Source organism: Phragmites australis, chromosome 10 (genome assembly GCF_958298935.1).
Source record: "Phragmites australis chromosome 10, lpPhrAust1.1, whole genome shotgun sequence".
Lineage (NCBI taxonomy): Eukaryota > Viridiplantae > Streptophyta > Magnoliopsida > Poales > Poaceae > Phragmites > Phragmites australis.
This window is the reverse complement of record NC_084930.1, coordinates 28,813,885-28,827,917: the sequence shown is the minus strand read 5'-3', so window position 1 is coordinate 28,827,917 and position 14,033 is coordinate 28,813,885. Positions and strand designations below refer to the sequence as shown.

At 41.4% G+C, this 14,033-nt stretch overlaps 1 pseudogene; it reads right to left on the bottom strand.

Moving 5' to 3' along the window:
- Positions 1-3,110: 3,110 nt before the first annotated feature.
- Positions 3,111-11,693, bottom strand: LOC133930591 (PH, RCC1 and FYVE domains-containing protein 1-like; annotated as a pseudogene).
- Positions 11,694-14,033: the final 2,340 nt, after the last annotated feature.

Here is a 14,033-nt window from a genome sequence, read left to right as displayed (position 1 = left end):
AAAAAATACTAACTATGAATTACTCCAACCACTAGTTATTTGCATCAACACTAATTCCAGTGAGAATATGTCATTTGTACTTTCCAATCAAGAATGTACCATCCACGCAAAGCAAAGAATGGCAATACTGGAAGTATTGAATACACTGACCTAAAGAAAAAAAAGCACGCCAGAAAATCCTAGGCTGGTTTTCATCAAGTTCAGTCTCCTTAAAAGCAGTGTATGTGCTAGGGTTCCTGACCTTCAGAATTTTACGCACGCGGGCTAGGTTGCAATAAGAAGCCTCATATGTACCCTACTGCTTCTCCAAGGCTTTCTGCTTTACACGCCAAACCTTTTGATAAGTAATCTCATATTTGAACTGTCGTAATATTGATCGTTGGATGAACGAGCATTCCATATCCCGCTTCTGAATAATCTCAATAAATAATTCATTTGCAACTAGTGCAGCAGTGAGTTTACGGTGCTTTCGATCAACATTTTCCAGCATATAATTGTGTTGAAACACTCTTGAGACTACCCAGTGGGTCGAATGCCTCAGCTTGTATGCATGTACATAAAAACTGCATCCAAAAATTCTGCACTTGACACTGTACTTTATGTACTTGAGATAGCAACAAATGTCTCTTTGTGTGATGTCATTGCCCACCATGCCACTGCATCCTTCATTTCAGACCGATTGGGGAACACCTGATTTAGGTAAACCATACTGGACCATATTCCCAAGGGGAGTCATGGTTCTCCATAACTTGCATCATCGCTTTGTCAGGCAAATTTCATTCTTCTAGATGACAATATTAAAGTAGTCATCGTCTGCATCATCATCATCTTCATCTACATTTACATATTCCAATAAAGCTTCTTCCACATGAATTATGTTACGGTCCACATTCTCGAGCTCAACAATGATTTCTTCAATATCCTCCCCTGTATCAGCCTGACCCTCCTCAACATCTGCCGCCCGCCTATGGACAACAACCTCTGCCTCAATCGTCTGCCTTTGTTCAACTTCCCCCGTCGACACTACATGCCCTCGTGTATCCACTTTTTCTATTGATGTTGCTGCACTGCTACTATCATCTGCTTCTCTAGGACATAGTTGCACCAGAATATTGAACTCAGCTCGACACCGTCTACACCACTCCAACCATTTCAACCACTAGACCACTCGATACACCAGCTTTAACTCCCAACAAACTGGATTTAACGTACTAGTCCACATGCATTGTATCGTAACAGAATAAATCTGAGGGTCATACTGAAAGTATTGGGTGAACCATATTTTCATCTCCATCATCCTTGTACCCTCAGGGTTTGGATACTCAAGGATTGTAAATGAAAAATTGCTCAAGTCAACACCTGATGGACTGTTACGGATTTGACCGTTTCCATAGAATACTCTAAAATTTATAGAATTTAACATAACCATCACTAAAAAATATATATCAATTAGAAATAAAATTAAATTACATTCATACAATACAAAACTTAAAATTGACTAACGCAATGACCATGTCAACCCACCATTTCTGATCCTATAATAAAAAGTATTATAGTCTTTGTTGCCTAAAATCTAATCAATATTACTCTTAAAATCTACATCGGCGATATCATTATTAAATAAACATATCATTATTTAATTCTCAAGAATTTATTAATTAATACCATTTGATATTAAAATTTTAACATAAATACTTCAGTGTTGCATTGCTTTTATTATTTTCTGTTGCAAATCACTAGTCTTAAGTTCAAAATAACTAGAGTACCGAGATATAATATTTGCACGTACATATATTTATTTTCTTAACATAATACTAAAAATAATCTAATACAAATATTTATACTAAAATTAACATTTATAAAGAAAAAAATATTTTTCTAATCCCTAATTTAATCTTTAAACACATAGAACAATAAACATACATCTAAAACACAAATATAAAGAAAAAAAACCTTAATATTCTTTTTTCTCCTCCCCTTCCCCTTCCTCCTCCCCCATCTTCTTTCTCCTCCCTCCTCCTTCTCCTCCCCTTCTCCTTCCTCCTCTCTCCTCCTTTCTCCTTCCTCCTCCTCCTTCTCCCTCCTCCCTTCTTCCTCCTCCCTTCCTCTTCTCTCTTCTCCTCTCTTCTGCTAGGGCTTTCCCTCTTTGCCCGAGACCGAAATGCGAGACAGGTGGGTGCAACCGTACAAGCGTAGGGGTGAGGGGATAAAGGGGTCCAAATTTTTCAGCCTCCTGTTTGACGAAAATACAATTTTCGCTGTACGATTTGACGATAACTAATTTTCATCAAACCGCCTAACAAAAATTGTCTCGAAACTGCCACCGGACACCCCAAACCTTCCGCCAGTGCCACATCACCAGTTTTCGCCATACAGTTTGACGAAAATAATATTTTCGCCAAACGGTAGGGCAAAAACTTGTTTTCGCCAAACCGTTGGACGATCAGGTATTAATTTTAAAATTTCCTCATTTTTAGTACTATTTCCACAATATCCGTACAAAAATGTAATATTAAAAAAAACCTGCACATTGAGGCTTTGTTCAATTGGAAATGTTCCGAAACCCACATCTATTGGGTTGGATCCAACCATTCTAAACCTGTTCAAACAAGCCCTTCACCTCGCACATGTAGGGTAGAATCAGACCATATGCAAGTGACAGGAACAAGTATCTGCAGACTGCGGGGCGCCAGTACGAGAACCTGCAGGGAGCCAGGGTGTACGGGAAAGGGAACTCTGAACTCCCATTTGGAACGCACGGATGCACGCGACGCCCGCTCGGAAGTTGGAACACAAGAATTACATAGGTTAATAGGTGCTGCACAGACATTTTGCAAAAACCACCACCTAAACCCTCCCACGCCAGTTTTCCTATCCAAATGGCCCCATTGCAAGGACAAGAATACTGCCATATACTACTACTTTTTGAAAAACTTAACCTTCCGCTCTATCGTTTGTACAGAGAAGGGAAGCCGTGAATAACAAATGACTGCATCAAGCCGGAGCTCGGGGGTAAGCCAGCCAAGGGAATGCGCATTTTTTTGCTGAAAAAAGGAAATGTACATTTGCCGGCAGAAAAAAGCTAGACTATGTACCAGTTAGTCGAAAATGATATCCTATCCCATTTCGCGGACTGTTCTCGATGGGACGATACTGTCTCCAGTCAGGATACCATATTGCTGTTGCAGTGTTTGTCGGTGTTCAGCACACCATTGCTCTGCTTGCTGTTCAGTGAAACGTCTCTTGCTGTAGGTGAGTAAATGTAGTCATCAATGAGAAGTCCGAGAAGGGAAAAATCTATTGTAAGTTGTAGTTAAGTCGAAAATCTTTAGTGGATAAACAATAAATGCAATTCGTATGGAACTACATAACAATTATTAAGCGCAATGGTGAAAACCAAGAACTGAGCACAAATTTTACGAGTCAGAGCAAGAATGCACCAATACCTAAAACGCACACGCCTGAGGTACTTCTGACCTGCAGGTGAGCGGAACACAGTGATGTAAACACCAGGTTCAACCTGTTCAATCCATTCTCCGTTGCAGGACAATTGATGAGCCTGCTGCCCACTGGAATCAGGTGACCTAAAAAGATCCTGCAAATGATTCTCGCGGGAATGACTTCCAAACAACTTAGATAACACCCTTCAGGTGTCCATGGAGTCATAACTTTTATCTGACAATACGGGAGAATTAAGTAATGCAAAATAGTATATAAACAACAAAATAATGATGGAGCACATAAAGATTTTGCTATATGCATAGGATGTAATATGACAAATAAGCTGATGCCCCATATTTCCAAATTAAAGTTAAGAACCTATAGTATAAATTATGCATTGTCGCTATCTCTCTGGTACCTCAGTTTTATTTTTGGTAGGTCAGCATTATATATCACACTTTATTCTTCAATTTCATTGTACATGGATTTGTGGCTAAAATAAACTGGATCATAAGGATCCTTCTTACATTATACTATGCACTCTAGTTTCACTTAATATAGTAATTGAAGCAAGTTTTTCTTTATTGTTCCCACAAAAAGGTCAGCATATATTACACACAGTTTCAGAACCTTGTGCACACAAAATTATGAGCTAATGAAGGCCAGTTTGTGTTTGTCGTGTTGTACTTTTGTCATGTGGAATTTAATTAGCTACAAGATCTGTAGTTCTATACCAAATCTCATAAGATTTTGCAGTTACAACTCTGAAGAGAAATGTTTTTTATGCAGTTATGATACCAAATTTCAAAAAAATAATGTAGAAACTGCACTGCAATGCAGCCTAAGAAACTTCAGTAAGGAATTCTTTTTAAATGCTTATCTGATTATCGAGAGATGTACATTGGCCCAGTATAGCTGCAATCAGTTTTCTATCCTATCGTACAAGAGCATAGCCAATACATTGCCCTTTCATCCCTCACTTATATCTCAGTTATAATAGTTTGCCATATAACGACCATTGGCAAAGCAAACAGTACTAATCCCAGAAATTGACAACGATAACAATAAATATTTGCCTGAGATGTAAGGGCGCTGATAATTTTGAATATTTACCTGAGATGTAAGGGCGCTGATAACTTCTTTTGCTGCTTTGCACTTCAAGCTTTCTAAATCAACAGTAGCTCTGACCTCCCGTAATTGATTATTAGCTTTACCAAGTTCTTCTTCAAGTAGTTCCGACTTATGTGTCAGCTCGCTCACCTACAAGAATCAATCAGGTAACTTTATGAGATAGAGCAGTACATATTAAAAACTGAGAAAAGGATAGGACAGTGATCTAAAGACAGCTTGAGGAGAAAGTGAAACATCATTGCATTGTATAGGACAGTGATACAAAATACCTGTGACTGTAGTCTAGTAACTTCTTCAGTTAGATTCGCATTTAACTGATTTTCTCGTCCAGTGGGATTTGGCAAACTTGGTTTGGAGGACAGAAGCGATGTTGACTGGGAATGGGAGCCTACCCTTGAGGTAGGAATGAAAGAAGAAATCAACTCCTTGGAATGCCCAATGAGGTTTGTAGTACTCAGATTGAAGTTTCGTGCTTGAGGTAGAGGAAGCTGGCTGTTACTCCGTGAGTGTTTACCAACGGGCTTGAATGAATCCATAGTCAGAAGCCTAGATAGTCGCGACCGCAAATTATTATCTGTATCAGTGGCTTCACTTGACAATTGATGTGGATTTCCATCAAGAAGCCTCGAATTTTTCAGATTTTTTCCATCGCCCACAGAAAGTTTGGTATAGCACTCATCACATACCCGGTATGGCTTGAACGAATTTGGTGCCAAAGAAGCTTTCATTGATTTTCTACTACTGCATGTTTTGCAAAAAAACTAAACCACAGTTATAACAATTATGTCGTTTTCTTCTAAAACCGAATTGCAAACAACAGCCAGAACATACTGAGTGATCTAGACCAGATGCACACTTATGGAGACATACAGCAGCAGTGAAATCTGCTCCACATACTACGCTCTTGACTTGCTTATCTTTTAAAGCTTCAATGAGAGTTGGAGTATTCCGATCAACACAGTCTCCATGCCCTAAACGACCATTTGCACCCCTGCCCCAAGTATAAACTTCAGCTTTAGAAGTCAGCGCAGCAACGTGATGAGAACCACAGGCTATTTCTTCAATAAAACTGCTGGAGATGATCCCCCCAACAAGACCAGGCAGCTTTCCATCAGTCTTTGGATTTCCAAGCTGTCCAAAAGCATTACTGCCCATCGTGTACAATTGCCCACAGGTTGATAAAGCTGCGGTAGTGTCATGCCCACAAGCTACCAGGCAAAAACTAGGCTCTAAAAGTGATGCCACACAGGCTGGTATGAGCCTTGCTTCTCTGTCAACATGTCCAAGCTGACCTTTGTCCCCATCTCCCCATGTAAATAGTTTCACAGCTGCATTAGGATCTAGAAAATCTACAACCTCAACTATTGCAGCTGTGTGCCAAGCGCCACAAGCTGCACGTAGTGTACGTATTCGTTTCAGAGAGTTCACTTCCCTTGGGATGTTTGTGCTTAGGCGATCTCCATGGCCCAATGCACCAAATACTCCATCACCGAAGGTGAACAATTGGCCTAATGATGTTACAACGGCCGTATGCCATGGTCCACATGATACTGACGAGACATGCAGACCTTCCAATGGGCCATAGACCTTCTTTGGTATCCAATGAGCAGTATCATTTCCATGACCAAGAACACCATAATAATGTGTACCATCACCCCATGTGTAGAGATCCCCACAAAAAGAAACAGCACAAGTATGGAATTCTCCGCAGGCAACAGATTCAATAATTATTCCACTCAAAGTACTGATAAGCTTGGGGTGGCAAACATCAGCATCAACACCATGTCCAAGCCTACCCCCTGACTCTTCACCCCAACTGTATATTTCTCCTTGTTTGGCGACAAGAACTAAGTGCTTACTCCCACAAGCTATACTGCGAATATCCAACAAAAATGTTGACTCCAGTGCCTTTGGTGAAGATACATCGCTCCTAGATTCATGCAGATTTCCAGATATATGCGAAGCATAGGCAAGCATGCTATCACCTACACCTTTGCCCCAAACGAGAACATCCCCCAATGAGTCGAAATCATCACCTGATCCATAGCTGAATGAACTTACTGCACTTGAATAGCTGACTCTAACATTGTTATCAACTCCAGATGCTCCCCCACTGAACGTATCTGCACCCCGAGATGAGAGGGAGTTAGAAGTACCGATAGATCCTGCACTCACTCTACTCCTCTCCTGTCCAGTGCATAATATCACATCAGAAAATATATTTCTGAAGTCAATGAATTCATGGGCATTAACACTTTGCAAGTCCTGCAAGAAGCCCAACACACGAACGCAATGACATAGAGTAACAAATATGGATACTAATCAATTTACATAGATAAGCCACTGCTCGCTAACCTTATTTTCAGCATCACTTCTTTAATATGAGGATGCCAATGGTGAATCTCCCTGAATATGCTTAGTCAGGCTATCAGAAACTTTATCATCTTTTGTTTCTGTTGTCCATCTTTCACAATTCCATCGTGAAATCAGTGCCTTTAAACCAACAAACCATGCATCTGCTTCATCCTTGTCTTTGCAGATCTGCCAAAATTTACGTACCGAGGGTAACTAAATTTTTTTCTTGAACACGCAAGAGAACTGCGTATCATTACATTAAGTAGATAGAAAAAATCATTGACTACAACGCACTCCACACACTGGAACGCACAACACGCCCCAGACCCTAGCTAACTAAACTAAACTAACCAAAGGGATCATAATGACAGCATTGAAACATTTTTCCCAAGACTATCTTTGGTAAGAATGTACATAAAAAAATCTGAAAATATAAATTTAAGCATAGAAACAACATAGGTCGAAGTTCACAAACCAGATCTAATGATCTCTGCCCATATATAAGAGAGAATGATTGAAACTCCTTATCAGGTCTTGGATGTCGCTGGAAGATAGCCTGGCAGGGAAGACAGTATAAGAACAATATCAACCGCACATATCACTTTGAATTTCTTGAACAGAAGTACAGAACTGTTGAGTAAGCTAGACATAGCCACATGCAATAAAAAGGCAGGCAGGCAGATTTTACGAGAGTGATTGCATCAAGGATTCAAGGAAGTGCCAGAAAAAATACTTTGGTGAATAAGCAAAAAACTAATTTCAACACCGTCAACATTAATGCAAGATCAAGCAGGTCATGTTCAAAATTGGAAGGTCTCCTAGTACAACTACCAATGAAGTTGATTTCACAATCAGGAAACAATATTAATAAAAAATAAGGACTTACTGTACGCTGCCCAGGTATTATTCTTGAAACTTCATTGAGTCTCAATTGCTTCTCCACTTTCCCAGTGTACCAGATGAGCATAGTTTCATCCTGGGAACAGGAGAAAACATGATCAAGACAAATGGAAAGCATATAAAGATAGTCCTTTTCCATTGAGCTTTTTTCCGGTTCTTAGGAGGTACCAAGAGATACAATGTTAATTTTAGCACCTCCGTTAATTTTGGTACCTCCTCATAAGATAGGTAGTACTGGGACCTCATTGGAAGGTAAAAATTTTGGGTACTGTCGGTGATATGGGAACCGGGGGTTCCCGAGTTCCGAAGCTAGGACAGCGCAGTGCCACATGGAGGGGGTGCTCGGGGCTAAGAACAGTTGGTCCCCGAGGACCCGAGAAGAGCCAGATCCGGGAGGGGGTGCTCGGGGCCAAGAACAGTTAGTCCCCGAGTACCCAGAGTTCCCCGAGAACCCGAGAAGAGCCAGGTCCGGGAGAGGGTGCTCGGGGCTAAGAACACTTGGTCCCCGAGTACCCAGAGTTCCCCGAGGACCCGAGAAGAGCCAAATCCGAGAGGGGGTGCTCGGGGTCAAGAACAATTGATCCCCAAGTACCCAGAGTTCCCCGAGGACCAGAGAAGCCCCTTGCCGGTGGACCCCGCAAGGGCTCCACGATGAGGTGTCGATCGGTGAGAGGCCCGATATTGCATTTAAAGGGGAGCGTGGCCGGTCACATCCAACCACCCCCCCCCCACGCCTGTCGTACTGAGTACGTCAGTCTCTGCCACCGCCTGGCAGGAAGGCATGGGAACAATTAATGCGACGGGTCCCAACGCATGTCCCATCGCGGGGCCCATAAAGAAGGACAGCTTGAAGATATCTTCGATAGGCTCGAGGAGTATCGCCTATCGCCCCGTTGCTTTAGGCCGTGTCAGACCTACTCTGACCAGACGAGCATGAGAGGATACTCAGTGGCTGGCCGGTGGGCCCCCCTGCACCTGCTAAAGTTGGGGCGTAAAGACCGACGGGACCGTCCGAGGGGCGCATTTTCAACCCCCTGTAACATCAACTGTAGACACATGATGGTTGTTTTTCATTTATTGTTTACGGGAACTTGTGCCCTCGTTCTGAGCACTCCTTGAAGGGCATCTCCCTCGTAGATAAAAGGGGGGGGGAGCACTTCGTAGAAGGCAGAGCTAAAGCACAAGACTTGAAGCTGAAGCGAAGACAAGCCAACAAGAGACAAAAAAAACCTTGTAACACAGAGATTCGGAGAAAGGCATTCCAAGAGCATTAATAACACACCAGACACACAAGAGTAGGGTATTACGCATCCGTACGGCCCGAATCTGTCTAAATCCCTTGTGCATTTACTCCTACTAGTCGACAATCATTCGTCCCGCCTAAGTCCCATACACACACATTAACCCCACGTATGATGTACATCCAGAATCAGCCCCCCGCCGAATCTCAAAGGGGGTCCCTCAGGATCCCCGCTTGCGGTGTTCACCCACCGACAGGTACCTTCCAAGAACAGTAGAAAAGTTCTTTTCCATGATAATTATAATTGATTAAACATAATGATGTCCAAAATTAGGATAATTCTTTGTTCACTTAGATCCATGAACTATTTTTAATAAGGTACATGGATGCAAAATGCAGCTTTCACTTTCAGATTAACCATGATGACGGCACATAATAAAGTTGAGGACTCGTTATGCAGACAATTACATTTTTGCTTCTCCTCTGTTATATCTCTCTGTTAAGTTACATATTAAATTAAATAGACTAACAACCACTAACTGAACTAACTCGTACATGCACACCAATCGCACCTGCACGTTTTGCACTTCTAGCCACTTCTACTGCATGCTTTGACTCAAACAACACGCGTGCGCACTCTAGCAACCTCCTTACCATTTCTTTGGGTACCATACACTGCCACATGCAGGCAAAGGTCTGCACTCCATGTTCACAATTGCATGCAAATACAACTTTGTCAACAGTACTATCTAACAAGATGCTTGATAGATCTACTTTAGTTTACATGAAAAGTGTAAAGCGTATGATGCCAGGTACAATTTGCAAGCAAACTGTTAAACTGAAACTGAAATGTGGCAAAAGTACAATTGATTTGATTGGCTCAATAGTAAGCTACCATAGAACTGCAATACTAACGAAAAAATTTCCTACTTACATTTGAAAGTTTGAACGGACAGAATTTAGGTGTTCCTCGGCGCCCATATTTCAATAGATGTGTCCCTTTCTTCAAGCCTGTTATTGCCTAGCAATTCAGAAACAATGGGTGATATTAAACATTCCATTGCATGTCGTTTTCTTACACAAAAGCAACAAAAGTATAATCTTTAGAACACTCGGGAGGCAAGGACTGTAAAGCAGGTTAACCCTCATATGTTTAATGCTAGTTAACAACTGTACATTCAATGCCTACAGAATTTGGGTTTCTTTTGCTAGAAGATCCATCTAAGCTTACATGCTCTTGGACTCTTGGTATCCTCAAGAGACTACATGCTTGATGTTCCCACCAATAAGACATTGTTAAACCAATCAGTTTTCATTTTATGAAGGCTCTACCAGGCGCTAAATTTTGCCTCATAGTATTTTCGGTTTCCCATATAATAAAGTTCAGTCAAAATTATTATATCAAGCGGTTCCAGTATGCAATTCAGTTTAAAAGGTACTCTTCTACTGCTGTTTACACTTTACATGAATAAGATTCATTCGATCCTACTGCAAAAACAATTACCTGTTCAGCATCCCTATTGAAGGGACCATTCTTCAAAGAACCTGCAGCCATTTCCCAGAGTCATGTGCCACCAAATGAGATCATTTCAAGATCAACCTTCTATTACAACTGTATGGTTTTCTCTGAAATGGCCCTGTAAATGGCAAAACCCATAGCAAGCAAACCAAAGTCTGGGTCACTAATTCACCCACAGCGTCACAGATGGATTAATTATTTCTAATTCTCGAATTCACTACAATGCATGCGCATCATAAAAGGAAAATACAAAAAAATGCTAAAACAAGATCCCCAATTGGATAAACTACTAGTCTGTCTGAGATTCCGTCAGATCATCAACGATAAACAATACGACAATCAACATCATGACTGCAAATTACTAAATCGGTGATATAAACAAGATCATAGTAGCTCCAACTTCTGAACCTCAAAAGTCATAAGGCAATAGGGGGTGGAAGGCTTCAGGTTGAAAAGAGAGCATAAAAAGTTGCAACGCCCCACGGCAACACACAATTTGACCCTTCAGCTAAACTATGATTACTGTTTGCAAAAACGATAAACTATGGTCTAAAGAGGAACTTGGCCTTCTATGCATTATTATGGTTCAGAAATTATAAGATCGCCAATAAGGCATCTACCCCTTCTCTCCACCATCTCATCACTGCACAAACACTAAAGGGCCACCAAAATGATGGGCTGAAATTACACCTAAAATAACGAGAGTTTCTGCAGCTAAAGAATTACGCCTCAAGTGAGCCTAGGCGATGCAACGAAAATACCCTTCTTTTTTTTGGGCAGAATTGAGCCGAATCCCCCCAAATAAAAGTCACATTCCGATCATAAAAGCAAGCCTAATCTCAGAAATTCAACCCGAAATTGGAAGCATCACACTCTCACGCAAATTACGGCAAAACACATGGATTTCTCAGATAGATTACGGAGGATGACCTCGACACTTCGTTCCTAAGCATCAAGCAGTGATCGGATTGGGCACGCACTGAGGCAGCCCTTTGTCCGCGCGGGGAGGAAGCCATCTCCGTCGCCGGCGAGGCCAACCGGCGGCCGTACTCCTCCAGCGGCGAGGGGAGGATGCGATCGGGGAGCGCGAGGGTGGGATGGGCGAGCGAGATAGGTGGCGAAGGAAAGAAGGCGACGGGATCTCTCGGCCCTCGACACGCTGAAGGAAATGCTCGGTCAGGTGCTCGTGGGCTGGGTGTATGGACCATCGAGAGCAGGATGTGTGGCTGTGGGGTCGAATGAGGACGGTCCGTAATGGCGGTCTTCGTGGAACCGGTGCATGGCGTTTCTGAGGAGGAGGATCGGCGCGCGCATCGAGGGAACGAGCCGTAATTTGGCGATTGGCACGTAAAGGATGACGGAATTTTCGAAGACGAAGTGCGAAAATATGATTAGAGGCCGGGCTAGGACAGCTCGGCCCATGTGGGCCCAATTTTGAGATCTGAGCCGAGGACCAAGGCAGCCCAAAGAAAGGCCAGGCCCAAGACCAGTCTGGTTCCTTTCGAAAATTTTTACTCCAAACTGGGTCGCCGCTGGGCTTGTTGAAGTAGAAAGTAAACGAGACAATCCAAGACAGACAGTATGCAATTGGTGTTTCATTTCATTGATCATTGGTGTCCATTGGGCATACACCTTTTCCGCAATGGGCACGAACATACAGCCGCCATGGGTGGTTATGTAGATTTTATCAATTCTAAACACTTCTTCTAGATCAATTTGTCATTTGTATATAGCATGATGAAAACTTCTTCAAAATCTTGTGAGAAAAAATATGATGCGAAAAAGATTAATTATAATATGTTATTGAAAAACTCCTTGACAATCCAGTGATGAAAACCCTTTGGAGAAAATTATTTGTCATATAAGCTTGTATTGATATTGCCTCATTAAAATTCTTATATGAGAAAATCAAAGAGTAAAACTCATAAAGGGAAAAAGATTGCAATATATATGATCTGGTGATTACATTTCTGGAATATTAAATTGGGCAATGTTTTAGTAAATAAACCTGCTAGATTTTCATAAGACTTCATTGCAAGATATTTTGTGCCAATATGCTCTTTGATATTACATGTATGCATTTAAGTAATACAAACAGTATTATCTTGATAGATAATTATGGGATATTCTGATAAATCTATATCACATGATCCTAGAATATGATTAATCATTTTGCGAATACACTCATATGATGTTGCATATAATGTTCAGAATGATCAGTGGAAGTAGTAACTAAAGTTTGCTTTTGATGAGTTCCATCATAAGGTTGTACTACCACGTAAAGGATGACGAAATTTCGAAGATGAAGTGCGAAAATGTGATTAGAGGCCGGGCTAGGACAGCTCGGCCCACATGGGCCCAATTTTGAGATCTGAGCCGAGGACCAAGGCAGCCCAAAGAAAGGCCAGCCCAAGACCAGTCTTGTTCCTTTCAAAAATATTTACTCCAAACTGGGCCATTGCCACTGGGCTTGTTGAAGTAATCGGTGTTCCATTTCATTGATCATAGGTGCCATTGGGGATACACTCTCTCGAGTTTTTTATTTTTATATTTTTTCGATTAAAAATATAAATAAATAGATATCTCAGGACAATATTTGTAAAACTAGACGTCTGCAGCCCTCTGAAAGAGCTGCAACCCTCTCAGAGGGCGGTAAGGAAACCTAACTGCCCCCTAAGAGGGTGGCAAAGTGCCCAACCGCCCTCTCAGAGGGCAGGTAGGGGCATCCCACCCCCTGAGAGGGTGGCAAGGGGCCTAACCGCCCCCTGAGAGGACAGTAAGGAGCCCTCTCAAGGGGCGGTAAGGAGCCAGCCCCCCCTCCTCTTCCCTTCTCTATATAAACGGTGAAAATGAGGAAAAATCCTTATTTTATTTTGAAAAAAGAGAAAAGTAGAGAAGAGGAGAGGAGAGAAAGAGAGCACGGTGAAGCTCTGTTGTTTTCAATCGGCGGATTTGAAGAACATTTTTTGGTAATTTTTTTTATACCTATATTGTTGTTAATAAGTAAAGTAGCACTGTATGACATAGGGTTTAGCACTATATGACCTAGAGTTTAGCGGTATGATCTAGGGTTTAGGGTTTAGAAAATGTTGTATTTAGTAGTATATTGTCAATATTAATTACGACATGGTAGGATAGTCATTAAATATATAGTAGTATTTTTAGTATGGTAGTTTCGAATATCTAGATTGTACAGAATAATAATTGTAGGTTAGTTTGCTTAGAGGTATTATTGAAGAACCTATTGTTAGGCAGTAATCAGTGTCGGTAATTTTTTTAGTTCCGATAATCAAAAATATAGTTTGTCGGTCTTAACAATTGTTATATTTGTGGATATTTCCAGGGATGACAGATAAATTATATTTTCAGATATATTACGGTGAGGGTCAAATTAGTTATGGTCCTAACGGTGTAGATCTGTCTGGGTTTCGTCATGTCGTCAAGGGT